At 40.5% G+C, this 6269-nt stretch overlaps 1 non-coding gene across 1 annotated transcript; it reads left to right on the forward strand.

Moving 5' to 3' along the window:
* The first annotated feature begins 5978 nt into the window (after positions 1-5978).
* B0P05DRAFT_t86 lies at positions 5979-6062 on the forward strand. Its single transcript has one exon. It is a non-coding gene; the product is annotated as a tRNA-Tyr (tRNA).
* The last annotated feature ends 207 nt before the right edge of the window (positions 6063-6269 follow it).

A 6269-nucleotide genomic window follows, 5' to 3' on the forward strand; every position in this document is an offset into this window, starting at 1 on the left:
GCTCATGGCTTCCAGATGATGGATATGATACCTAGTTTCCGCACCACGCAACCCACGAGAAGCATACAGACCACCTTTTGATTAACCAAAGTTTCTAGATCATCCACTTGCGTCAAGACAGCACCTAACCCCTTGAGACTGGCATCAACGTATAGAACAAAAGCACGATCCCTATCGGGATACGCCAAACAAACAGCAGACAACATAATGCCTCTTTAAGCCTTTCAAAAGCCTCTTCTTGCTCAGGACCCCAAACGTATTTAACATTCGTCCTTGTCAACCTTGTCAGACTAGATGCAATAGAAGCGAAGCCTTCCACATATTTACGAAAGTAGTTGCAGAGACCCAAGAAACTGCGCAACATGGACGGGTTCGTAGGACGCTCAAAGGACTTGATCTTGTCCAAATTTCTAGGACCTGGCATAGCACCTCTAGCAGATAAGACATGGCCCAAATATTCTGTAGATTCTTGCCCGAAGAAACACTTCTTCCGTTTCAACTTCAAATTTGTCGCTTGACAGGCTTCAAATACCAATTCCAGATGCTTTGCATGTTCTTCCATATTCTTGCTATAAATCAACAAGTCATCAAGAAAAACCAAAACAGATTTACCAATATAAGCTTTAAATATATCAGACACCACTCGTTGGAATTCAGATACCCCAGAAGTAATACCCATTGGTAGAACCTTGTAACGAAAAACCCCACGTTTTGTGACAAATGCCGTGTACTCGGCATGTTCTGGATTAAGTGACAACTGATGATATCCAGAAGTACAATCACACGAAGAGAATACTGTAGCGCCAGCAACGGCCTCGGTTAATTCAGCCACGGTAGGAGTAGGAAAACTGGTACATAGGATCATCTTATTAAGCTTACGATAATCGATCACACAACGCTTAGTGTTATCACGCTTATCTACCAAGAATGACGGTGAAGAGAAAATACCGGTAGCTTCTTCTATCAAATCGAGTTCAAGCATCTCATCGACGTATTGATCCATGATTTCTTGATCTTCCCAACTCAACCTAAACGCCTTGGACTTGATTGGCACCGCACCTTCCTTCAGATATATATCCATCTGATAACCCTTTATCCTAGACAAGCCAGACACCTCCGAGAAACAGACCTTGTATTTGTCCACAACTGGCACTAACAATTTAGGTAGACCTTCAGTAATATTTGCTGCCGTAAAATCCTTAGGCTTCTCCAAAGGTAGATCACCCTCACCAGCCAGACCTTCATCCAAAGACTCAGTGTATTTTTGGGAAATAGCCACATGATAGACCTTTTTATCCACTTCCGAAACAGCAGGTAGGTGTGTCGTATAACACTGAAGACGAACAGAACCACTAGTAGAAGGAACTCTAATAGACGAATCCGACAAATTAATCTCTACACCATAGCCTGAATCCATGGTACACCCAAGAGACACAACTTGTCATCTTGTCCGTTATCCGAGACACACATATGATCAGGACGCAATTTACCGGCAACACAAATAGGCACATCCATGACCACTTCACTTTTAGTACTTGACTTCTTGTTGTTAAAACCAATCAAGTGAAGACTATCACCATTTGGAGTCAAACCCAACGAGTCTACTAAAGTCTTGGAAATAACTGATACGCTTGCACCGGTATCAAAAATAGCTTCAACTGCTTGCCCATTAATACTGATAACACCTCTAAGAGGAGAACTAATTTTCATCCTATTCAAATTATAAGGATATCTATAAACTGATTCTACTTCACTCAATTCCAAATCATCAGATTCATTCTCTGAATATACTGAACCAAGATCCACGCTTTCAGAATCATATTCTCCTGAAGAAACATCAGTATCATAACCATCAGACTCAGTATCTGCTTGATCAACCACATTGACACCTATTCTAGACACACCGGTAGTAGGACCAACACTTGAACCAACAACAGGACCAACAGCAGACCAACACCTGAAACAACACCACGAACACCTGGTTGTGACAATAGATGGCGTCGAGTTCGTTTAGGTCGTTGTAACCTAAGGTCTCTCAACCCATCTACCAAATCCCTAGCAGCATCCTTGTCAATCGCAATCCAGTCAAGCATAGATAGACCAGAATTTTGACGACGTAAAATCTCCCAGACATTGACCACACCAGTTTTTACCGGCAACCGACGCACCTTGTTTCTTTTGCGTTTCTTCTTAGCCACCACCTTGGCACCTGCACCTGTTCTTCAACCACACCAGTACCAGCACTATCCACTGAAATAACAGGGCGAACAACCGGCACAGAAGGACCACCACCAACCACAGGAAAACCAGAACCAACAACTGGTGCAGTAACTCCAGCACCAACCCTTCAGTAACCACCCTTTTATTGGCTTCAGCACCAGTAGTAGAATTTGTATCTCTAGTGCGCTTGACACCATAAATTTCCTTGACTTCAGCGTCAGTGAGAGTATCCACCAAGTTAACACCATTTGTGGCAGAGTTCAGAGGCTTGTTAACGGGAGTATCAGTCGCCTCTTTTACTGATACTCCCTGGCTTTTCCCGACTCAGTACTATCGCCACGAGAACCAAGTTGTACCGAGTTACTACCAGTAGCAGGATTTTTTTGTTTCTCTAAGAAATCGGGACACTCCGTTTTCCTATGTCCTTCTTGGTTACAAAAGAAGCAAACAAGACCACGACGAATTGGGGCAGCACTATTTCTACCAGACTGAACTTCACTGGTCAGTTTAACCAAATTAATGCTGAGTTTCTCCAATTTATCCACTAAAGAGAGCATACTAGACACAGAAGCACCATCAGACACACCAACAACAGATCCACCAGAAGCACCAGACCCACCAAGAGAAACTTCAGAGACCATGGGTACACCAACACCACTAACTGAGTACTTGGCAAAACTTCGTTCAACTAACTTGGCCTTTTCTTTGGCTACTTCAAAGGTCTTTGGAGTACCTTCCTTCTCAATCTCACAAGCAATGCCCTTGTGAATAGCGGTCAAGAACATACGAACTTGTAGACTCTCAGACTTGTTATCCAAGAAAGAAAACAGTTCTTGCATTTTCAAAGCCAAGTCTTCAACCGAGGGATAATCAGGACCTTGCTTAATATTTTGGAGCTGATACCACCATTTATCTTCCTGATCTTGAAGATAATGACCACGGAAAGCAACCACAAAATCATTCCAAGTTTTAGCTTTTGACCCAACGACATTAAACCAAGTCTCGGCTTTTCCTACGAGATGATCACCAGCAACAAACAGCATTTCTTCATCCCCAAGTTTAGCAGAACCCTTGAGTCGCTCCATACGCTTCAACCAAAACACTGCATCATCACCATTTCCAGCAAAATCCCTGGGTTCATTGATGAATCGGGCAGCAGCACCAGCACGCTTGTTCACTTGACCAATATCTTCAGGCATGAAATATCTTTGATATGGAGAGAACATGTTAACACAATCTTTATCTGGTTGGCCGGACCACTTGTCAAAGTTATATCCTTCTAGTATGTTTACCTTTGATATAAAATAGAACAATTAAAATTAAAACAAAGGAAGATAGCAGACTGTAAAAACTATCAATGACACACTAGAAAAATATAATTTAAAAATATAATGTATAGGCACTAGTAAGCTTCAAAGACAGAATTTGAAGGAAGTAATGAGCAACAAGATTTTTGTAATTAATCAGAAAGAAAAACTCTCTTTTTTTTATTTTGAGTAATCAAGTACCCTTTTTAACTTTCAACAAACACCAATGATATAAATAACAATAGTGATTTCAACAAGAATTTAGATCTACATCTAACTATACGGACTATGAGAGTGACACAATGTGAACAATCAACTAATTCAACCTTGATAACTTATCAATTCGTAAGAATATCAAAGTACGGCCTTTCTTGAGTTAATCGCCTTTCCAAATAAACTTTTCTTGAGGGAACACAGGTTTGACAACAGAACAATAGACTATAAAGCCATTAACAACAGAGCAATCGTGACACCAAAGATAAACAATTTGAAATAGTAATCACCAAGAACACCAAAGATAGAATACATAAATAAACAAACGAATAAAATAAAATAAAGTAAAAGAAGGAAAGAAAATAAATAAAACAAGCAAAAAAAATAAAGAAAGAATCAAATGAAGGGATAATAAAAACAATTAAAGTAATCAAAGAATACTTGTCAAGAGCGAAAATACAATCTGTCAATCAAATTTCATACCCAGAGCAACTTTTCTTGAATTTCCCCAGAACGTCTCGCGAAACTTACAATACTTGTGATTGGTCGAATCACTAAAGCACTTCGATTGGCTCAAACTTGTAACCGCCATAACTCTACCAGTTCTGACCCGATTCTTACCAAAGTTATACCAAACGACAGCTACTTCATTCCTTGATAGACCAACACCTTCAAAAAGACAAGTTACATATACAGATCAAGAGCTATTCAACAAAATAGAGTACCCAAAAGCAACAACAAATAAATCAGACACACGTCAAAAGATGTCGCAGATATTAGTACTTCCGACCGCCAACAGCCAATCGAGGTTGAATATAACCTTCCCTATATGTATAGATCAAACAAGAAAAGAAAGAAGGTTAGACTGAATCTATTACGCTTAAGGAAGTTGCCTTTAGGAGACGCCAAGCTCGCGTGGCATTCGTCGAAAAAGAAGTAATCAATCAAGTTGAAGAATATAATTACTTCCTGCTTTATTAGTGATAGAATAGATACTTTAGCATGGAATAGAAAAGTATAAATACCGTGTTGTTGATGATTATAAGTTATTTATCAAAGACTTATAATATCAAAACACAGGTAACATATAACAAAGAAATAAAAAGAAAGATCAAAGACTTATAATATCAAAACACAGACGTCACTGCCTTCTAGAATATTTTCCCAGTAATACCATTGGCTAGAAAATATTCTATCGTCACCTGACCTGTATTATTGGATACAAACCTTAAAGAAATATTAAATTGATAAAGAAAGGTCCCGGCCTTAGCTCAGGTTAAAGATTATATTTTTATTAATAAACAATTATATGGGCTACTCTATGGAGCATAATGCCAAATTGTATGAACAGTTTTCAAAAAAAGGAGAAAAAGGAGAGAGCGAAAAAACCTGACAGAAAACAGACAACAGGAAAAAAAAAAGTAAAAGAGAAAAGAAGCAGAGACAGAAAGAGTATTGTATTGATGCATGATTCCAAAGGCATGACCAACGGTTGGGAACTTTGATAATCACTTACCACCGTGGCAGCGCAGAGGAAAGACATGGCAAAAATAGTTCGTCTACGACGAGACCAGAGGAGGGAGCCAACGATCACCAGGATCTTGATCAGGGCGAATTGTTGCAAGAGGATGCACAAGTACATCAATTGCATAAAGCAGTTGTAGCAGCGCCGACCAAAAGGGGGAGGACCAGAGGAAGCCTTAGTTGGCAGTTGATTTAGAGCATAATCAAGACGATGAACACCAGCAGGAGCAATAGGTAGTGCATCCCACAATGCTGGGTCAAGCGCCTGACATGACAAAAAGTGTTCACGGGAGACAAAAGCACCAGAGAGACAAGGACATTCTTCACGCATATTCGCAAAGCGACCAAGACGCCAACGCACCAAGCGACTACGAGAAGTACGAAGCATGGGCAGGTATAAGATTGGATCCGGCTTAGACGTACAAGGACGACAAGCACGGAGAAGGACGGAACGACCACGAGCCGCATGTCGCACCATTTGGCGGTCAAATTGGCTCTGCCATTGTCGTCTAAAGTGAGTGCGAAGTTCAGCATTAGAGACAGGCTGTGGGTCCGGTAGTGAACGGTACAAGACATTCTGTTGAAGAAGCTTGACCAGGCGAGGGTACCGTAGTTGATCACGCAAAAGCACTATCAAGCAGTCATTAGGGAGGTATTGTACACGCAAAGCAAATTTGGTGAGAAGGATGTTGTACCTATGGTTTATGGCAGGAACCGGCCTTAGCTCAGTTGGTAGAGCGGAAGACTGTAGTGTAGACTGTCATCTTTAGGTCACTAGTTCGAATCTGGTAGGCCGGATTTTTTTTTCTAGCCGCCGTTCTACTGTACAATTCTTTACTCATGTATTTTTGCGACAGTGAGGAATAACGTCTGATTTTGATAAATGCTTGGTACACGGGCTTTTTACGCGGAGTCACTGGGCAACGGTAGAGATCGTGGTGGTAATCTGAGCACTTTTTAGTACAAAATATAATAAATAGTCTTTCATCATATAAATGAATAATC

The sequence above is a fragment of the Gilbertella persicaria genome (genome assembly GCF_025201335.1).
Source record: "Gilbertella persicaria strain CBS 190.32 chromosome Unknown B0P05scaffold_42, whole genome shotgun sequence".
In the NCBI taxonomy this organism is placed as follows: Eukaryota; Fungi; Mucoromycota; class Mucoromycetes; order Mucorales; family Choanephoraceae; genus Gilbertella; species Gilbertella persicaria.